The sequence below is a fragment of the Syngnathus floridae genome, chromosome 16, assembly GCF_059516105.1.
Source record: "Syngnathus floridae isolate MCC-2025c chromosome 16, RoL_Sflo_1.0, whole genome shotgun sequence".
Classification (NCBI taxonomy): domain Eukaryota; kingdom Metazoa; phylum Chordata; class Actinopteri; order Syngnathiformes; family Syngnathidae; genus Syngnathus; species Syngnathus floridae.
The window spans coordinates 3,931,973-3,955,036 of NC_142428.1; the positions used below are offsets into that span (position 1 = coordinate 3,931,973).

A 23,064-nucleotide genomic window follows, 5' to 3' on the forward strand; every position below is an offset into this window, starting at 1 on the left:
ATTTATTTGTACCGCGCGCGGCCCGCTTGGCCATTATTAGAAGGCGCTGGAGTCTCGGCAGTTATTTTAACAAGAAGCATTTTGCTACAGTCCCTGTCCAGGTCAAAGGTCATAAATGCATGAATCTGACACATTTGGGGCCTAGTATGTTCAAAGCCGCATAAAATTCAGTGTATTGGCGCCTACAAACGTAAAAGGAAGTTGAAAAGACAACAATGTGCTCCAACGAATAAAATGCTTTCCGTGAGGAGCCTTTAAATGCTCCGAGGCAAAATGGCGGCGATGATGTTTGAGCGTTTAATGCTATAAACACACAAGCTTCTCCCCCTCTGGCATCCACACTCCCTGTAAATATTCATAGAGAGCCACAATGGGCTGTTATTAATTATTAAACACCTCCAAGACGCGACGTTCTTCATCATACTATTTTTTTTAATACACGCTGCACCTTTGTATGGGTGCTGGAAATACATAAAATTCTCGACGGGGTCCATATCATTCATTCTCCCGGGGCCTCACCATCTCCACGACCAATGTAAATCTTTGGATGTTATTTCTTGCACACACATACACACACAGAAGAACTTTTGAGGTGAACGTCACATTCCCGCCGCTCCTTCCTTCGGTTAGTGGTCCCTGACAGACTGTCACGACCACCCCCTCCCCAGCACCCCACCCTTGTGGAAGTGGAGAGGGGCCCACCGGCGTGAGTCGGTTAGGAGGTCCACGGCGGATCGTGGCACACCCCGGCTATTTGACAAGTCGGGAGAGAAGTAGGCTAGTGTGAGTGGTAAATGGTGAAAGAGGGCATCTCAATGTATGGACACGGGTGGGGGGGGGGTGTTGTGTGGTAAATCTGTCCGACACACTGTTTATCTTCGCGGAGGCAATTCACGTTGATACATTCAGGAACAGTTTGATGGTTTCCAGCTGCATGAGCAAACTGTCATGCAAGAGTAATAAGAAGAAAAAAATGGCAGTCTAACTGTGTGCATGGGTGGAGCTATCTATATTTTGGCATTTTCATAGAAAGGGGGGTTTGCGCGGTTGTGGGCGTGAACACGGATAACTAGCTTCCCAGCCGATGGAAGCGGCTCCACTCGGTCACTTTTAAATTCAAGAGCAAGCGCATTGTACTTGAGATTGATATGCACAAAGTACATTTAAAAAGAACTCCACTTCCAGATGATGTCAAGTTGGCTGTTGGAGACACACACACACATCACGAGCGCACAAACCTGATGTTCATCATTTTACATTGACGTGGGACCAAATCAAAAGAGGCATTTGTCATTCTGTGAGATTCCCCCCAACACACACACATGATTCATTTTGAGTCTTGAGCGGAATAGAATTAACAATTTCCCCAGCTGATTTGGCCCTTTTAAAACCCTCATTACACACAAGCATTGTATATATTAGCAATCCCTTGGAGGAATGTGGAACAAGGAATCTCACACTCGTCTTATCACGGCCACGTTGTAATATTATAATCAATTAGCACGGATGAGCTAATTGTCCAATCTCTCACTTGCTAATTATCCGCGGAAATATAAATGGGACAAACTAATGCTCCATTTTTTTTTTTTAATTTAATATAAAAGGATGCTGGAACTGAGCTGGTGCATTTGTGTTTCAAACAGTGGCTCGTCAATATGTATGAGGACACATCAAAGAGGGGAGGAGAAAAAAAAAAAAAAAACGGGGTCGGCGCTGAATGCAGTTTCCGATCCGGAATATGCAAATCACGTGGTTAGCGTTGAGTTCTAGTGTTTGCGTAACATTTACTTTTAATCGTTATTGTGCCACTTAGAAACACATTGTCCTTTGGGATGTTTGATTTTTGAAACAGCAAGACGAGGAGAGGTTTATAAACGACACGTTTTGACGACAAATTGGCGCCGGTGTAAATGCATTGGAATTTATATTTGATTTCAACCTGGAAAATGATTGCAGGGGTAAAAAAAAAAAAAAAAAATCAACAATCCAAAAAGTGCATCCTAGCGACGCTCTCGCTTGTGTAAGTTTCCAGGGAGTCGGTGGCCGCAACTCCCCAAGCCAAGCAAGACAATGCGGCTAGTGTGTCTTGCCGCAACGCTAATATTTGTCTCACACACAGACGCGGACACACACACACTCACACACAAGACCTTTTGTTGCCCGCAGGAGTTTGAAAATCAAAATTTTGCCGCCGTCTTTGTTTCGAGCGGTTGTCAAAAAATTTCCACCTGCCTCCGACGGCGAGGAAAATATATCCCGCATTCTGCTCTAATATTCACTGCTTGTTAATTATTAAAGGTATGTATTTGAATTATAAATATACTAGTTATACAGACGTAGGCAAAGCAGGCATATAGCCTCGGGCTAAATCCCTCCATTAGCCATTATTTTCCAGTGTGCTGTCTCTGTATGCCTGCCTACTGTTCCGATGTCATATCCAAAAACACCCAGGCATGCCTTTGTACTCGCCCCCCCCCCCCCCTTCCCGCTTTGACCACCCCAAAAAAATCCCCCCTCTATACATACGTGTGCGCTGGCTTTTTGAAGCGGGATGTCACTCTTGTCTTAAATATAATGAATCGCTCTCAGCAAGGCATCCCCCGGATCCCAAACACTCTCGCTGCCTCATCCTCCCGTGTTTTGCAGCCTTCCGACGTGTCACAAATCATCCGGTGTGAAGGCCTCGCCACTAAATCATTAACATTGTCAGAAATGACTGGGAAAAAGAGAACAGCCCCCTCCCCATCATCACCGACATGCGGTGGAGGCACGTGCGACGGGAACGGATGGTAAACAAAAGAGACGCAGCCTTGAACCTGCTTCCCCCTTTGTGTTTTCATCGTCTCCTCCTCGGAATTCCCGACTAACAAGAAAGAAGTGAAGAAAAATAAATAAACTGTCAAAAAAAGTTGAATAAGTCACTAGAAATAGATTTCATTTTTCCAAATAAATTTTGCACTAGGATATTTCAGACACTAGCATCAATGTGGCCCACAAAGAGCCTATTAAGATCAAGCATATTTAAGAATTATTCCTCCAAGAGTCCAAGTTTTACAATTTCAACATTTACTCCATGAGACTGTGCTTACCCTGCATCATACTGCCTAGCATGCTAAAGCTAATGTAGCAGTAGTGCAAGTAGCTAGCACATCTTCACTTCGTGCTTCTTGCCAAACAACACAAACAGATGGACTGAAATTATCGTTGAAAACAGGACACAAAGCAGGATTTAAATATTCTGTCCAACAAGTATAGCATGAAAGAAAAGTGCTAATGTCATGGAAGAGCGATAAGCGTACAGCCGCTAACCAGTTGCTTGCTAACACAAGAAGCTAGCACAGTAGGCTATATCTAGGACTCAAAAAGTTGATCATTATCAGCTTCAATTGAGTCCTTTAAATCCATTGGGAATATGAACAACAACTGGCCCTAAAAACATAAAGCCAAAAAGCCACAAAAACGCCAAACACACACCAAAAATGCACTAAAGAGGTCTACTGAAGTGTGTCTTTGAGGGATGGTCTTTGTTAACAATAAAAGTCTCAGCAGACATCGGCACACACAACTTTGGTCGACTGAACAGTCATGCATATAACCAACACCGTATATGACTTCCAGGTAGTTACGGAGTGCGGAGGCAGCGAATGGAAAAGCTCCCGTGGCTGGCCCGCAAAGCAAGCTCCCTGGCTATCAGTGCTATAGCCCCACTTAAATCTTCACCCACCTATGCCATCATCCATCAAAAGCATAACTAATTTTTCCTTCAATTTCCACCACTCTCTGAAGAATCTAAAGGATGATGGATGGCGGGACGGCGGCAAAGCGCAGTGGTACTGTTTTTAACCTTGCTCAAGTCATTAATCCCCTTTATACCCACGAAGGTAGTAAAGGAGACAATGAATTAGTCATTAAAGCGCAGGTCAGTTTATTAGAATTCCTGATTGAACTGTAAAACGACTTCTCCCGGGCTAAACTGGGGAATCTGCAAAAGCACAGAGTTAAGGGGAAAAAGGAGCTGAGGGAAGCAGTCGGAAAGGATTGAGAGTTAAGAAGACGCAGCTAATAGAATAAGGTTTAGTCCGGGGCGAGTGACGAGTCAAACGCACAATAAAACGAGAAGCCGAGAACAAGACCGACTGATCTGATGAATGAGAAAAATCGACACCCGGAGTTTTAGATTCGATTTAATTTCCGTCAATCCGTTTCAACGAGATAATGGAGATACCATTAATAGCCGCCACTGTGAGTGGCTCTATTAAATGCTGACTCGGCGGGTTCCCATAGACGCCAACAGCAGAGTGTTTCTTCATGTCAACAAGGGATTGGAAGATGAAGAAAGGAAATGTGGCGCTTATCACTATGCGTCGCTTCTCCTTTCATGGCCGCGGCTTGAATGGCGTGAGTTTGCGGGGTAACTGAGAGCATGCTTTTAAAAGCTGAGCTGGCGAGAAGGCCATCCATCACGTCGGAACGACAGGCCGGAGCGGCTGTAAATCTCGTATGTTTTGTCTATGGGTCGGGAAAAGCTCGGAAAACATCCACGCCAGGTGCTTATTCTTTTTTTTGACCGCCGATGGGGTGAGCTCGTGTTTCCGCTCCGAGGGTCGTCGGTGTTCGTTCCCGAGCTAAAATGGACTCTTGCTTTGCAAAATGAAGTTCCCCCCCCCCTTCTACTTGTGTATTCTAATTCTAATGAGAGGAATTGCTTATGAGGGAATGTGGTTCTGATGATTAATGCCCACTGACAATATGTGCTCTTGGAGGAGCTTTGCAGTGGCAGCCCCCCCACTTCAACGTCCCAGAAGTCGACACCCCGCAGGGAAAGGGATAATCTCAAGATGCTTCTGCGGATCAGATGAGCAAACTTGAGGTTTTTAAAACAAACTGAACCATTTTTTTGTGGTTCGGATTAGCTTCGCGGGTTAGCCAAAATCTATCAAGCAAATGTCAATGACCACATTGATTATAATATTAGGAATTGAAGCTTGGAAAGCTGGCTAGCTACTTATTTAATGTCAGAAGAAGTCAAAAGCCAATGTTATAGCTACAAACGGTATGTAGCTTGCTTCGTTAGCTTAGCTAAGCAGGCTAGTTCAAAGAATTCACATAATTTCAATTTTAGCATATTCCAAAAGTGAATTCCTTGCATGCTATTATTTTTCTTAGTTTAGCAATAGTGTGTTTTGCCTTTAAGGACCCAAAAGTGTGCCTATTGATTTTTAAGTCATTCAAAAGTTCAAATCTGGCCGAGCGCATAGCTTCATACATAGCCTGTAATTATCTGTTCTAATTTGGGGTTTTGGAAACAGTAGCAGCAATTTTTATTGCTATATTTTGTTTTTTTACAGCACTGAAAACAATCTCCGTGGCAAAGGTAATTAGAGCTCTTTTGGAGCTCATGACAGCTATGACATTTCTGGCAGGTCACAGTTAAAAAAAAAAAAAAAAAGGCATACAATGGTTATTTTTGAACGAGCGACAGCCATCAAAACAGTCTGGCAATGCAGCCTTTGACTACCTGACATCTGCATAACTTCAAAGTATTCGTTCCCTCCTGCGACTGTAAATTAAAATACTTGCAATGCTCGGGTAATTGTTTGAAAACTATTACTGTCGGATCTTCAGAATGGCTCCTACCAGGTCACGTAATAGTCAAGGTGTCTCATCTGAACAGCAGCAAGTGATGAGTTCTAATGAGCCAGAAACGATCTATCTTTATACACATCGCGACTCTCCATTCTCGGCAAATGACATCGAAAAGCCCTTCTCTTTGATTTGCAAGGCTCTAATGTGCCATTATTCCGCCGAGTTCTACCTAACGACCCAAACCCGGAGCCAGGCGAGAGCCCACTGGGCCCAATGAGCTCGGACAAAACGGTCTTGATTGCCAGAGTTTAGCGCCAATGAGCCTGGAATAACAAGAAGCATATTGTAGCGTCGGCACCGGGCCGGGGCTTGGCGGCCATGCTAACGGGCCCTCGTCGCGTGCTCAACGACTGAGTTAACGACGTTCTAACGAGCTGGTGGATCAGGTGACCGTATGGATGGCAGAGGAGATATAGCAACGGAGCAGAACAACTGGACACTTTCAATTACTGATGTAATACAGCAGGACACTCCAATTCAAAAGTATTGGAACAGCAAGGCCCCTTTTTTTTTTATTGTAGATGGTTTCTCTAACTCATTCCCTGCCATTGACGGCTATAAAATCATTTTAACAGAGCTGGCAGTGAGCGAGTTAATAATCTCCAGAATTCATAACGATTAAGTTGTCGATTATTATCGATAAATACTAAAGGCATTGGCAGAGTCGATAAGGCAGCGACGTCATCGTTACCAAACGCCCCTGTCAATATTGTGAGCGGTGAGCTCGACCGTATGCATTAAAAGCGTTTTGACGCTCCCACTAATTGCGTGCGACTTTTATCAACCGTGGAAAATCAATTTCTGGCAATTTCCGTCGTGAAGACACCTCATCAGCTTGTCCCTGCCAGATGCCAATAGCAAATGAGCGAGAGAGACACGAGCAAAAAATAAATAATAATAATTTGATGATCACGATATGACAAAACAAAGAGAAGCCACGGTGTAGCTTCTGTGCATTTGTTTGTCTTGAACGGCAACATGTGACATCTGTCACCGAGACGTGTCTGAAGTGTGTGAGCGGGGAAAAGAGCAAAATGTGGCGGATGCATAACAATGCGTGCATACATGCATTACTGATTGCACATATATGGAAATAGCGCTATCGTACACGGTCGCCGCCCTCATCGTGACAATTGAATAATCTTTAAAACAAGACTGCTATAATAAACACTCATAGTGGCACCTCCAAAGTTGATCTAAAAAGCTACTGTATGTCATGCTAATACGCTAAATATTAAAATAACATACATATTTCTCTGCTAGCCAGAGGCGGAGCTGCCATGTGTTTGTTTACTCCCAGATATAAAACCATTAGCTAAAAAATCAGAACCCAAATGTGCTAGCGTGTTTGTATAGACTCCATTTTCGACTCTCTCAAGCCGCCCAATACGATAAATCTCGATATCGCGTCATGTCTGCAAGTCATCGTCTGCAAGGGCAGGCAGCGGGGTCGCTTTCCGTATCTGCCGATGCGCGACCACCACTTAGGATCGTCCGTCCCTGTCGCTAAGCGCCTTGAGAGTTCAGATAATGTTCCTTAGCTGGGAGAAGACAAGTAGATGGCTGTCAAAGGGAATAAATGATGTGAAAGGGGTGGGGGGGGGGGGGGGTCGTATTAGGGAAACCTCAGGATCCCAATCCCCAAACACGGAATGAAGAATCGCTTTGTCGCCGAAGCACGGAGTCGGCCATCACTGTCGAACGCACGCCTTGATTAATCCGAGGCATGGAGCAACATTACGTCCCGTTCAGGGAGATGCTTAATTGCCTCTGTCATCCGAGCCCCTAATGGTGGACACGGGTCTCGCATAACACCCCGTCTCCAGACGTCCCCCCCCCCTTACCCCCACCTTAGCAAGACTAGCTAAATGGAGACGGTGGCCAGTGTTTACATTCGCGCGAGTGCGTTAATGTATGTAGATTTCATTTCTGATGAGTGATTATTTGACTGCTCATTTTGCCCCAAGATTTATGGCTGCTCTCTCTATCTCGCGACTGCAGTACCACGCTTATCTTTAATAAAAGAGATGAGGGCATTAATCAGGTTTTGGCGCCGGCCCTTACTAAGACATTAAATGCATTGTACGGGGTAAGTAAACACGCTCCACATCCTTCTCCGTACTGTGCGGCGAAGGAGGGTGGCGGAAAAAAAAAAAACCCCTCATTATATTTATCATCATTTCACATCTGCTGTTTTTGAAGCAATGTACCATGAGCCCATAAAGTGTATTACAACTGTGCATAAATTTGCCTGATTTGTGGCTGGAGTGGCTAATTCCTTGAGTACATTTTAGAAAAACAACCACTGAGCCCTGAAATTGCGATTCCATAACGGCTTTAAATTACCGAGTGCCGAGTCACAAACTTGTGTTATACGTAGGAGGGGGTGCTACTGCCCCCACCGCCCGGAGATGGAAACAATAAAATCTGGGATGACTGAGCCATATAGTCAAACAAAATAAAGCCAGATGGGATGCTACATGATGACAGGGAGATGTTATCTCGTTGGATCACGATGCAGTGTGGAGGTGAGGGAAGAGCTTAAGTGCAACCTCCACCCGCCGAGATGATGTGTTGTAGCATCACTTGTTAGATGTACAATCTTGATTAAGGACTGGAATCTTTCAATAAAACACATTACGTAATAACTAGCTAGCACAAGAAGCTAACGTGGCGTCACCCTTGTAGGAACACAGCTTGGAACTTGTTTTATATTTTGCTCCCCATTCTTTTTTTTTCTTTTTCGTTTATAAAAATAAAATAAAATCAGAGCTTCTCCAGTCCGTCGCCCTCTATTGGTCATTGGTTTCATGTTATATATTATTCTTTTTTTTTTCTTTTTCTGAGTCTAGTCATGACCGTGATTAGCTGTCACCGGCGAGTGGCAAAAAGTGTTTTTAAAATTCGTAATTGTACATGAAAAATAATGAAGTTTAATTGATTGAAGAAAACATTAGTTTTTTTACCTCGCCCAGTTTGGCACGTTACTGGATAAACGTCCAGTTATAAACATCATCTTCGTTTATCTTTTCTGGCGTGCTGTGCCTCGTTACAAAATCCAATAAGAGAAGATTTAATATCCATAAATTGTCTTCATTACAAAGTTATAGTTAAGAAATATCGAAAGTATACCCCAAAGTGTCATTTTTATCGTAAACGGGCAGGATGATATCATGTAAAAAGGATGTGATGATATTCAAGTCTTGTCCTCCAGCATTATCTGGGAGCTCATAAAGAGATGAAATTTAATATGATGCTTTCAGTCAATTTAATTGAATTTTAATTGCCACTTTGGACAGAAGGTTTAGATTTAATCAATAAAATATTCAACTGTTGAGTCTTTTCGCTCGAAAAAACCAGTGCATCCAGAGTGTAAAAAAATAAATAATAATAACAGCCTGTTTATGAGCTCCAGATGCAGATTGAAAAGAATGCAGCGGCTAAATAACGCAAGGCGAACAAGCGCCGCTTCGATTAATTACGCTGGTGTGGAAGAGCAGTCGGTCACCTTCAAAGGAAAGCCTCGTTTTAATGTGCCGGAGCTATAAATATTTGCAAATGTCACACCTTGGGAAGACAGCGTCAGGCCAGAGCTGAGGCGATAAATCAGAGGTGAAAAAGAAAGAATGGCTCTTTGGTATTTTAAAAATAATTACTCGTACAAAAGGGGATAATGAATTAAGCGACGCATTCCGCTAAAACAGACCATTAGAAGAGGATTAGTTTATTAAACGCTTCTTAGAATTAGATGTTCAACCATCCATAATTCATGGAAGAAGAAAAAAACGTCAATTAGCGCTGTCAATTAAAACTAATTCATTGATTTAGTGATGACCTCATTGTCCGAAAAAAGTAAAAAAAAAAATTATATTTATACAAGTATTTATATTAATTATATTATAATTATATAAACAATATATTTTTTAATGAACTAAAAACTGACCAGATTGGATACATTTGATTTTTATATAGAGAGCTGAATGTAGGCTAGTAGAGCGTCCACTCCCGCCGATATCACACACACACACACACACACACACACACACACACACACATACACACACGTACTGTAGTTGTAAATCATCAGCAACCTTACCTAGGCTGCACCACGGATGAGAGGAATTTATCCTCCATCCCTACAGAGAGAAAGATGACATGGCCTATCCTTTAAGGCTCATAAAAGTCTAAATTAAATATCAAATGGAAGCAGTGATGGATAGTGCCCCCGCCCCAAAAAAGCCTCCAGCCCCGCCCACCCACTGCCTGAAACGACAGGTGCTCCTCACATGACTGGAGAGCCAGACAACTTTATTAGAGGGATGCTTCTCACTTTGCACATGTAGGAAATAAGAGTCAAGGCAAAGGAACGTAACAATGGACCACTGGAATGCCGCCCCCCCTCCCCTAAATGACTTCAAAGTCCCATTTGTCACATGGAGGAATTACAGACATGATATTCTAAATCCATATTTATAAAAAAAAAAAAAAAAAATGGTGATGTTTCGCCATCCTCAGCGAAAGAGCCCTTCAAAAGAATTCCCGCATCAGCCTGAGCCCTGCACAATGGCTGCCGCTATCGCTACGCGGGCTAAAAGTGTACATTACCAATCATCAATTGTCGCCCCGCTTTGTATCATCCCCGAGAGAAAATCCCAATCTGCTCTTGAGCCCACGCTTGATGGACACGCCATTATTCACTGCCGCTTCCTCAGGAATGGGGACAGGCATAAAAAGGGACGGCCTTAAGATTAACCCCGCCTCCCCCACCCTCGCTGGCTCTTTCTGCGGCTGCTTGAATCCGAATGAAAAAGACGATTCACTTTCCTTAATCAAAAAGTTTTTATCATCTCTCCTCCTCCAACCAAAGCCTTGGGGATAATTCATCTGCTTGTCCCGTGAGTTGACACTCGGGGAGGGCAACCATCGTGCTGGAGCGCAACCGGAACGAACTTGGGTCCAATTTGCCGTGGCGCTTGCAGTCACCCGAGCCTCGCACGGCAAGACTCGGCGTCGTCACGCCTCATCACTTAGCAGAGGGGTGCAAATTTGTTATCACCCAGGTGTTAATGAACTGCGGCCTCGTGCGGGCCTTAATGAGCGTGGGCTTCCGCGGTTTACAAGACCCGCCGTCTCTCGCCGCATTCTTCGGCTTGGAGTTTTGTGTCCCTCTTCTTGGATTTCCACCAAGTCCAAAGCGGCCAAAAGACAAAGGCGGCGCGTGGGTGGTTCTTCAGATCACGAATTGTACAGGCCACCGGGGGGACCAGAAAGTGGCAGGCTCCCTGCGAGACATGCCGAGGGAGGAGGGAAAGGGGGCCGGACTCTCAATCTCGCCTTCTTTTCCACCTGTTCTTCCCCCAAATTGGCAGCTGGCAGGCAAATGAATGCGGTGCGAAGTGAGCCCACTGAAGTGGAGGGTCCCGCTGTTTGGCCAACAAAGGAACTCGGTGCGAGACATCTGCTGTTCGGTTATCAGAATACATTGAGTCACGTGCCTCCGTTTCCCCTTGCTCGCTGACCCTCGGCCGCCTGACATTCACGTTCTTTCTTCGGGCATACTTCTCTCCTTTGGCTCCGCCTCCTTCTTGCAATCTAATGAATGCTACGCTAGCTACAGGCTAGCTGACCAGAAATCTTACCAAAAAAAGCTTTTCACGCCTCTCTATTGCATTATCTATCACATTCCCATCCCACAAAGTACCTCGGACCGGACCCCCACGGCCAGGTCAGGCACCAAAAAGAGAACCAGCGGTGACACGGTCGGCATCTGCAGACGTGACTTCCCGCCCGTGCTCACGCTATCGCTGTTTACTTGAACATCTAATCCGGGTAAAGTGTGTCATCCGCTTTTGCACGCCGCTCACTCGCCAGCGCGTCCTCCAACATCTCCCAGTGGTGCTCACTTGGGGGAAGGTTGTACATCCAGGAAGGGACACCCCCACACACACATACTCGCGTAGCGTGTGTAAACTAGATGACTTCCTCCAGGCAGGTGGCACATATCCAGATGTTCTTTCAATTTCCTCCACGCGTGCATGTCTGCTTTTGTATATGCGCGCATGCATCCCCCCCCCCTCCCCCCCCCCCCCCCAAGCTGGTGACCTCTCAGCATCACCACTGGAGCACTTTACACCGTAATGACTTGTATCGCCTCAGGCCCTGACACATCTGCGTTGGCTCTCCCCTCCATCTCTGTCTCACCGGCTTTTCCCACTTTGTCTTTGACGCTCTGCTTTTGGGTTTTCTCCCGTGCACCATCGCTCTCGAGCAGGTGCTTCCCTCAGCTTGTTCCCCAGCACGGCGACAATCAAATTGTACCGTTCGCCTTACGAGGACATGTACAGCCGTGTGTCTGTACTTACTATATGCATACTTATGTGGACAGGCACACACATACACACTCAGCCTCCCTCGCCACACATGGTGTCTTGTTTTCAGGTTCATTAAGTCCCAGTGTTAGCCGGAGTGGCTGACAGGATGAGGAACAGCGCCGAAATCTGCCCCTGCAGGTATTCGTTCACATTATCATTTGGAGAAAGCCCTTGTTGCGGCTCAGGGCAAGGGTGGCGGAGTGTGTGTGTGCGTGTATTCTATCACTTCCTGTTCCTGTGCAACATGGGCGGAGCTAGAGGGGGTGGATGGGAGCAGCCCCCCCCCAGGTCAGATCATTGACTAAGGTAGGTAAATCTGCAATCGAGGGAGCGGGTGAGCAGTGACTAATTTATGAGACCAACCATCTCAAAACGGGCTCATTTCAACAAGAGCCAAAACAGGGGGTGTAAAGTGTGCTATAATTTTCTAATATTTTGACGAAAGCATGTTACAGAACCACCGCAAGTGTATTAAATTATGCAAAAAAAAAAAAAAATGCTTCCCATGTGCCATAAGACTACGTTATTTACAGTACCACGTCAGATCCATCAAATGACGTGTTCGTTTTGGACGGCGGCTCTAAGCGGTGTGGCTGGCGATATTTACGAGCGTTGATTTAACTGCCGGATAGGGTCCTCTTGTGAAACACGAGCCAGTTCCAGCATTTAACCTCGCCATACTAATTTATGCGCCGTGGCATAAGGTACTTCATCATCGGCTCTTTGGGGAGAGACGCTCATCTCATTAGGCGGGATTTAATGAAATGCGGGGATGTGCTTGCTAACAAAAAATAAATAAATCCAGTGTAAATCCTGCCCTCTATCAGGCCTGAGGAGAGTACAGTTGAGTGTCGTTGAACTCCATAAAAGTGCAAAAAGCTCATTAAGCGGCGTCGGGGACTCACGTGCTAACAAGCTAATTCGTCACAATGCTTCGAGTGGAATATTTACTAACCGTGTCGCTAGTCGCAACATCCGTAGCGCCCTTGCCCGCAGCTAACTCAGAAATATTAAAGCCTTCTCAATGCACTGAGAGCAAAATGAGGGCAGACCGTGGACCGTTCTTGGCAGGCGCGGAAGAAAACGTCGTCGACATTAACGTCGTCATTTACATAAAATGACTTACTTGCTAGCGTGTTGGTGTAATTTGCTCCAACCGAGTATGAGGAGAGTTGATTCATACGGGCATTGCCAGGGAGCCTCCTGCTTGCTCTTCCACATGGCTAAACCCTGCAAGAACCACAAAATGGACAATATAAACACAAACAATAAAGATGATACACAGAGCCACATGGTGATTATTATTTTCCAACAGCCCAAAGCGGGTCGAGACATGAGTGCCCTTATCGTCTGAATAAATCTCTGAAAAGTGTTAGTGTCCTATTTGCTGTAGCAATTTTGAAAAAATTCCTTTTTCTGGTCTGCGGGTGACATTATTATTTCCTGTTATTTCTAAGGGCAAATCACCCAGAGTGATTGCAATTAGAAATGAAAAAATTCAGAAAAAAAGTGTAGGGGGGGGGGGAGAAATGGCTGTTGGGGAGCATTTGGAGGGTGAGGGTGAAAAGCGACTGAAAGGCTGTAATTATCGGAAATAGTCTGATAATGTGTATTATCATGCCATTAAATGTAAATGAGATGGAGCTAAAAGGCCCGACGTGGACGACTTGTGGCTTGCTGGAGGGTAAAAAGGAAGAAAAAAAAAAGGAGGGTGAGGTTGAAATAAAAACATGCATTTAAAGAAAAAAAAATTGTCAATGCTTTGTTCATTTGTCGCAATACAAACAATACGGAAGTAGCGGCTCGTAAAAAAAAAAAAAAAGTGAACAGATAATATAAGTTAGCAAAAGATTTAAGGATGCAGCTGGATTGTGGGAGTGGTCCTGATGCTTTTTGAATTGTTTTCAGTGTGTGTGTGTGTGTGATGGGGGGGTGAGTGTGTGTGTGTGTGTTGCCGAGCCAGCATCATTCCACTCCAGCTGCTTAATAAGGCCGTCTGGACGAGCGAGCACCACCTACTCCCACCCTCGCCACCCTTCTAAGAAACATTACGCTGAATATTAATGTGCCGGTCGGAGACGTATGCCATTAAGTTTGGCTGGCCATTTCTCTCTGCCCTTTTCCAACCACTGTACAGGAGTTAATGAATCGTGGGTAAAACAATGAACAGCAAAGAACCAAGGAGAGATAGAGAGACGGCCAAAGAAAGAAATGGGGTGCTGAGGTGGGTGGTTATTTGTCAGAAATGGAGAAGCGTAGCTTGTCACATGGGGGACAAAGAATGAATAGAATTAAAGGAGCGATGAACAGGCCCTTTTTCACGGTGAATACAAAATGGCCGACTTCCTGTTTACCTTTATGTACGGGTCTTTGAGATGCTTTCATCTTTGTATCCAAAAAGTCGCAAAAATTTTGGACACGGTTTGTTGGTGGATATTTCTCAGCTATCTTTTTTTTTTTTTTTTTTTTAAAGAGAGGAGAGTGCATATTCCTCCCCGAGTGGCACGCACTTGCAGCCTCAGCAAACGTGAGCTGTTAAGACATAATTTGCGGCGAATAGCCAGAGGGGGGGGGGGGGGCTTTTTGATATGCAGAAAAGCTGACCTCCCGGACCGCCACTTTAATTGGGTTTTTAATTTTCCGGGCCATCTGACGGTATCAGACGCGAGCTTTGCCCACCGTGACGAGAGGAGACCGACGGGAAGAGGAGCGAAGAAGGGGGTGGGGGGGGGAGCGAAGGGGAGTCCACGGGGCTTGGGATGGAAATTTGCCATTAAGAGTGACGAGTGTGGCATTGTACACGAGTGAAGGCCGTTGACGGGATGCCACCCTCGGAGACGGGGAGGAAAAGTGCAGGCACAAAAGGCCCGACTTGCACATTTGAGGTGCAGCTGAATAGACGCTTGAAATTATCCGGTCAATTCTACACACCACTTTTATCTGAAAGTTTTCCCCCCTTTTTTTTTTTACCATGTCATTAGATTTCACTCACGCGGTCAAAAAAAAAAAAAAACTGCATTATCGAGCATAACCCGCACGTATTCACAAGTGCCGTGCCACTCACGCCGACCGCACTTATCGCCCGCGCCAGTTCATCTAGCTGGCGAGCGCCTCGTGGTTTTTACCGACGACTACTGCGTGTTTGTTCAATCGGCGTGAGACCACACAAAGAGTTTCGGGGGCCCCTCTAATCTCCTACGCAAACAAGACAGCAATTACACCGGCCAAGATAACGAGGGGACGTTTTCATCCGCAGTGACAGTACAAGCGAGTCGGGGGGGTCGGGCCAGAAGAGAAGATGAAGAAAGACGGAGGAAGAGGAAGGAGGGGTTCACCTGCCTGTCAGCTTTCACTCGGGTCAATGTGACACACACACACACACACATGGACGGACGGGCTTATCTGCCGGGCGACAGGAAGTGCTGGAGTACGAAAAAGATCTCACCGCTATTGACAAACTGACATATTTAGACATCATTGAATTCAATTGGCAAGTCCGCCTCACACTTTGGAAGTTCAAGGTGGGAATTTCGACTTTCGAATTCCGTCCGTCCATTGAGCGTATAGTAATGATATTTTTTGTTTTGTCTCATTCAAAATCCTTTCATATGAAATTGCGTGCGTACATTACAAAAGCGGACATCTCATGAGAGTCTTTGCTAATGGGCGCAGACAAATGCTATGGCAACAAAGGCAGCGGCTCGTACGAACAATGGGAACCCCGCAAAGTAATTATTACATCCAATATTAATTTAATTACAGCGTTTGGTGCAATACAGTCACTCAGGAGTGTTTTTTTTTAATGAGCATCATTCGCCTTCCCAGAACTGGATGTTCACATTTAAATTACAACGTAGCTCTCATCAAATGTGAGGTTTTTTTTTTGTTCCTGGTGGCCACACTTTGCATTTGGCTGATGAGAGAAGCATTGAGACGGTGTAGCTGTCAGCACGATGACTCCATCCGAATCAGAATAAGAATATTAATCATCTCTCCTGGGCCTTCGTCTCTCTCGCTCGCTGTCGCTTAGTGAAGCCAGTAATGTAATTGCAGTTGTTTTCTATATAATCACTAGCCGGATCGAGCCGGTGCCATTACAAACACTCGACAAGGGAGCTTTTGTTTGGATCTTTTGATTTGAAAGTCAGGTTCTTTTTTTTTTTATCTGCCGTGTTGAACACAAAAGCAAGTTTGATTGGCGGCGGAGTTTGCATCCTTTTTATTTTTTCTACTCCTTTCACCCTCGCTCGCTCGCTGTGTTATGTAAATTGTTATTGTGTTTTAACTCAAGTTGCCGGAGAAGTTTGTCAGACGGAATCGGCCCGCTTTTTTTTTTTTTTTTTCGCAAGCTCAGCTTGTACGGGATGCTCAGTAGAACATAGCCAAACAATTTTATATTGATAATAAAAAAGTAAAATTGAACTAGGTGGTTGATTCTGTTCTTTGTATGCTCCAAATGAGGCATCATCATCACTGCCTCAACCAGCACGCTAATTTGCCACTAGCCATCCATTAGCATGTCTCACTGTCTTTCTCCCACCCCCATTTTTTTTTTTTTTTAAATATTCACACTTTTTAATAAAGCAAGACGCCTCGGGACGTCACGCGGACGGACAGCTGCGCTGGTGGTCGAGGTGAAAATCAACCCCAGGACATGTCAAAAAGGGTGTGACTTGCGGGCCTAAAATTAGACGGGAAAATGTGGCTGTCGGGAGTGAGAGGTGGGCAGAAGAAAGGAGGTGTCGGTAGAGGCCCTCGTCCATTTACTGTAAATCGACGTAGGACTCGGGGTTGCGCCTCAGGAAGTAGCTTCCTGGAGTCACAAGTGCAGCGGTATTTATATCATAACACACTTTGATGCCAAAAAATACTCGTAAGTGACGGATTGTCACTGGAATGTATCCAACGGTTGAAAGCGCAGTCGTTGCCTAATGCTTCCAAAAGTGTTTAATGCGCCTGCCATGTTTGCTCGGCGGGGGTCTCGCAGAGGACGACCAAGATAGCTGTTCTGGGTCACCGGGGTTGCCGGTGATTTGACGAAGTCTTTTAAGCGATGTCGGAAGTGGCTCGCTGAGGTTTTGGCCACACTGGTGCTTTTTTGTCGTCCTATTATTCCGCTCGCTGATTGAGATAATAAGCGAGGCTTTCTCGCTTGGGCCTTTCGACACTTTGCCTGTGCTGAAAATGTCCTGTTGTTCCACTGTCACTCCCTACGCTTTTTATTTGCATTTACCCTTGGTTTCTTTCACTCAAGGTCATTTATGGATTGAGACCACTAAGAGGGGTGCTCAACCTACGGCCCGTGGGTCATATAAGGACTGAATGGAAAATTTCGATAAAACCTCAATGGACGATTCAGGTCTTTGCTTTACAGTGGTCATGTTTCTGGGCCGAAACCGAAAACTGAAGAAAGCAAGGCCAAAAAACAAATATTGAAACACAGGAAAAACATTACAGTACATTAAAAAAAAAATAGAAAGGCATTTTGCCTCAAGGTGGAGCTCCAAAAGTTCACAAGAACACTAACATGGACCTTCCGCCTAGACTACATATGCTGCAGGATTTAAATACAAAGTACTTTAGGGTTAAGTGGCATTGCAAAACCCACGCCCCCCCCCCCCCCCTTCCCCTCACAGCACCCCTGCAAAGCTTGATTTATTTGGTTTTGTATAAAGCCAAATAAGGAGATTTTAAGAGATAAAAAGTAAAGGGCACTTCAATCCACTAACACACTTATGGTATTGTGCTGTCTGGCTCGCTACTTGTGTGTTAAGATCTTCGTTTTGTTCAGCTACTTAATGCTAATTAGCCCCCGCTGAGTGGGGTTACGTTTGTTGGTTTGTTAACACGGGATTAGTTTCGTTACTTTTTATACAACCTGGCCAAAAAAGGTCTATTTTGAATCCTTTTGACCATTACGAGAATATCGAAGTAGATGAGCAAATGGCAAAAGTTGAAAGGTCAGCGGAGGAATGGTATTAAAGAAGACATGAACTAGGCCCACGAGATCCGCGAGTGGGAGGGGGAACCTTCATAGCCGCCTTTAGGGACAACACGGATAGATGTCCTTATCGTTCCCCGCAGCTCCCCCGCAGCTAACCGACTGGAGTGGGAGCTGTCAATCACGGCTGACTCGTGACGTCTCACTCGGGCCAAGAGACGGGACGGCGGCAGGCAAATCACTCCGAAATGACACAATCGCTGTCACGCCGCTGATTCATCAGCCGGCGCTCGGATACGTCGGCTGCTGACTGACTGAACGTGTTTGGCGAGCGAGCGGTGGGCGGGTATTTGTGTCGACCGTAAATGAAATCTTGTGCAATAACTTCATCAGAAAGAGCAAAATTAGGATACAGGAATGGAAAATGTGGATTTGCTTTTGTTCTATCATCCTTGAACAAGGTTTGGTTGCTGAAAGCATATTCCCACTGACACTAAGAAAAAAAAAAAATATATTGGCGAGTCTTTGTAACCCACTTAGAGAAGTCCCGTAACCATAAGAAAGAAAAAAAAAATCCTGTGAAGCATTTCTCAAGGTAAATACTTGAGTCCGTTCCCACGGGTGCTTGGAATTCTTGAAAACGCTTGACTTTTAATGATCACCTTTTAAGATTTTGAAGGACTTCAAAGTATTTGAAATACAATCAACACAAATTGTCAGCTTGAAAACAACAACAACTTTTCATTTTAACATTGTTAGTACCCAAAAATAATTTAGGTGTTGGCCCGAATACAGTCCATAAAATCCTCATCTGAGAAACTTTGGAGAAAAAACTCGCCGCTTGCCCAAGTTCCCACTGCAGTGCCCAGTGATGCATTTACTCAAAAGATATTTATTCAATTTCGCGACGGCGGGGACAGCGGACGCGATCCCCGTTAAACGTCTGCAAACACCTTCCTCCGCCACTGACACCTTATTAAAATATGTAGATTAATTTGCAAGCGCTTGGCTGTGCGCTTGGAGCAGGGTGCTCGAGATTGCGCTCATATTTGTAATCTTGGAAAAATTTAACAGCGAGCGAGCGCTTGTCAATTAAATGGGACGGAATGATGGGGAAGAGGAAGATTCATCTTCATCTCCTTGTTTCACGCTCGAGTGGCCGCAGAGTTATCACTTAACGGGGGCTTCAGATAATTGGCAGCGTTTGGTGTGTGCGTGAGCGTGCATGTGTGGATGGCGTACCTTCGATTGTAGATGAATTTGTATTCTGCGCCCAGACGGCGGCGGCGGCTCGATACACTTTGGCAAAGTGCAGGCTCGCTGCTGTCAGTTTCTGCGCGTCACCTAGGAAAAAAAAAAAAAAATGTCATTCCAACTGAGAAAGGCATTACAAAAAGAGGAAGGTCAAGCAAGAGCTTGGAGAAAGTATTGGGTTAGATGTCATTTTGATTTCAAGTTGATTGATGTGCACCTTTCGTCCTATGACGTGCCCCCCCAACGACAGACATTTAGGACACATTAGATATTTTAAAACTACTGAGCTCACTTGTTAGCGAGCTTAGCAGTTGTTGCAGCTAAGCTAACTGATAGCTATATAGTATAGTTAAAATGTAATTAAATTTAGTTCCGACAGTCAGAAATCAACCAATTCCATTTTGTTAGAGATAATATTTTTTTAAAAAATCAATATTGTGTTAAGATGGTGATTTCAAAGTTTGAAAGTTATCAAATTATTTCGTGTCAACACCACTTGTTAAAACATTTGCTGACAATGAGCTTTTAATTTGTTGCTAAAATAAATATATTTATACAACTATAAATATATTATTCAGTTGTGTAATTTTAAGGTTTTTTTTTGTTCCTAAAAACAACGGAAACATTTCTGTCCATGCCCATGATAAACAAAAATGTAAAGCCTTAGTTTCCAAACGTATCAACACGTACAACTAGCTAGTCGTTCTCCGTTGACTTTATGGCTACGCGTGAATGAGACACCAGAACAATGATCTGACAATGAGGTTCCCACACAGACCTCTTTGTCATCAAACACAATAACGCAATTTGAGCTAATTAAATCGGAGCTAATCGGCAATGATTGAGCCTCACATTTGACTCGAATCAAATTAGCTGTGCCTTTTTTCCGACAATGCCGGTGGCTCTCCGTGACTGCGTTACGGCGAGGTCGCCAAAGGTCTCCGGAACATGTTTGGATTGATCCGGCGACAGGAAATAATCAGCTGGCCACAATCAATAGGACGGTTAGGGATATCAGGAACATCTGTCAAGGCATTCTGTTTTTTTTCTAATACCTTACACTTTCTCCATCTTACTCCTCTTCTATTTCACAACTGGTGCATGCAAAATAGTGAAAAACGATTTACAATTTGAAGATTGCATTGTACTACATTACAATGTCGATTTCTATTTGATTAATCGTTCAGCCCTAATTCTAAGCCCCACCCAAATTCCAAAACTTCCAGACAGTGTAAAATAGCCGATGGGCCATTGACGTAAAAACATGATCGTAGGATTTAAAAAAAAAATGTCAGGAATTTTCAGAAAAATATTTCGATCGGTATGCGAGACCCGACTATCAAACTTACTGTGCTAAGTTTTCGGAGCAAAGTTACAGTCGACCTGTTGTGGTCTGTGACAGATTTAGCCATGGGGGCTCTCGCTTTCTTTGACTACACTGAAATAAAGACCCTAGGGCTCAGTGAGAAACTCACACACACATACACACACACACAGAAGCTGTCTTGACAGTGTCTAGTTTCACCTCCCCTCAGCACTTTTACATCCCTCAGGCAGGATTTTGCAATTCCACTTTCGGCTCACTTTGACAGTCAAAGTTTCAGCCGGAAACTCCTCTAACTCGTCCGTGCCATCATTTTGTCGGGGTCGATGAAAACGAATTTATTCAGGCGCAGCCGACGGTACCTGGACGGTCGCTTATACGGGCAAGGTGCGGTCTGTACACCGAGCAGGGTTGACTTGGTCGGGCGCTGAGTGGCTGAGCTGACAGCCAGACAGGATTAGGAAGGGTCGCTCCTGACATTTGACACAACACCCAACTGGGGGGAGAGTTAATTTAACGGTGAGGGGTTCAGGGGTCACGGGCCTTGAGGGATGGAAGACATGCCGGAGCTGCATAGTGGTAAATAAGGATGAAATGTCTTCAGGAAGTGTCAGAAATGGAGTGAAAAGTTCATGATTTTTACATGGGGCTTCAGAGCAAATGCTTGGCCGTCGCTCGGTAACTTCTTGCCTGACCGCATTGCTCAGCCAAGCTGAAAAGCGGCGCGGCGTTGTCAGGTTGGAGTGCTCTAATTAGGCTTCGCTTTAATTCTCCACGATGCTCCGCTGCCCTTTCAATGGCTATTTCAAATTCAAAGCGATGCTAATTGTACCGTGGCGTGCCCAAGTGTCACCTCTTGGTCATTTTTTTTTTTTGCAATTTCCTGAAAGAAAATCTCAACTGAATATTTCCCTTTGTTGAAATGGAAGCGCCCGTTGCCGTTTGATGCTATTTACTCTCGTCCTGGCCTGGCTCGGCGTTGTCAGGTGAGGTTTTTGTATTCGTCTTGAAAGGGTTCTCCTTGAAGTGACTCGAGTGTCAGCTTCCGTGACGCGTCGTCTTTTCGATTGTCTTTGCGCTCGTCGGAGATGTGAGGACGGAGCGCCTCCTCATCCGTCACAATATTGATACTGTACGATGGCTGTCGAGGCACCGCCCCCCCTCCCGTTTGCCTACGCCGGCTTCTAATCTGCCCTGACAGACCGTGTGGCGCTTGAATGATAGATAGCAGGTGTGACATCACAAATAAGAGAGGATGAAGTTGTGAAAGAAGGATGAAAAAACTTTTCCTGATGAATTAATTTCGGTGTGATGATCTATTGTCGTCTTTTTTATGCCTTTTGATCCAATTAGGAAGCGATGGTTGATGATGGGATGGCTGCTTCGACTTTTAATTTTTAAGCAATAATTACACGAAATATTTATATGAAAAAAAATATATAAAACAAAGAAATGACAATTGAGAGTGTTAGCTGAGTTGTGGTCCCACAGGAAAGATTCTTAAATGTGTTCATTTACCGAAAGGAAGAAGTTGAAGGCCGTGATTTATTTTTTTTTTTCTGTCAGATTTGCAAAGATTATTCCCATCATGATCCTATTAGCCACAGGGTGAATGTGACTTCTTAAGAGGGATTTATGAGAAAAATAGTTCCCTGCAAAAAAACAAATGGCTCGCCAGGACATACCAAAATGTATTGCCCCCTTGCGAATACAATTCGAGGGGCTATGTTTGGGTTCTCAAGACCGGCAAACCTGAAAGTCATAATCCCGGACCACAAGTACCACTTGGCGTTCCCAGCGGGCTCCTTTCCGGGAACTTTGAGATTGCTGAGGCGGAGCTGATGTAGATGAGGATTAATCTGGCCGAGCACCTGCAGTCTTGCCCACGTATAGAAGCTTTATGGTTAAGTGTGTATTCCTAAAATCTGTATCGGATTAAAATTAGTTTAAAATAAACCAGACAAGATTTTTTAAGTACAAAATGAAATCAGCCACTAAAATAATATATAAGATGATACAAATGATATAAATATAAAATGTTAAACCAGGATACAAATATGACAAGCCTTTGGCAGCTAACAGGGCAAGTCGCCAGCTAGCTTGAGGAGCTAACGTAGCATTCTACACCTTCTTGTCTAACCGCACCAAAAGCTGGACTCAAATGTACAACAATGGATTGCTAAATTATTTTGTTTGCCAAAACTATTCAATGCCGCAACAGAAGAAAAACAGAAAGTAAAAATTAACTTATATACAGCTCAAAGCCTGCCTAGCGAAGCACGCTAACGGTTTGAATTTATAGGAATGAAGGGGGAAATTTTTCATGAAAATTAGGATCAAATTCAAACATCTGGGGCGTACCGATGAACATATTTGGAGGTGGAGCTGAATAAAGTCGTAAGGAAGATTCAAGCTTGAGTTTGCTATTAAATACATTCACTACCAGGCACTCATTTTAATGAGCGAGGCTTATCGTCTCTTGTCCTTGCGCGGTTTATTGTCTTCAGGTCAGGCGCCCCTGTGGTTGT

At 44.5% G+C, this 23,064-nt stretch overlaps 1 protein-coding gene across 5 annotated transcripts in view; it reads right to left on the bottom strand.

Annotated features, from left to right (window-relative positions):
• Nucleotides 1-23,064, bottom strand: part of meis2a (Meis homeobox 2a) — a 132,167-nt gene that overhangs the window by 71,221 nt on the left and 37,882 nt on the right. For all 5 annotated transcript variants that reach the window (XM_088401044.1, XM_088401038.1, XM_088401036.1 and 2 more), the window contains 2 exons: nt 19,201-19,302; nt 13,144-13,247 (listed from right to left, as the gene is read on the bottom strand). The gene's annotated coding sequence lies outside the window, so the exon portion shown is untranslated. The remainder of the gene's footprint in view (nt 1-13,143; nt 13,248-19,200; nt 19,303-23,064) is intronic.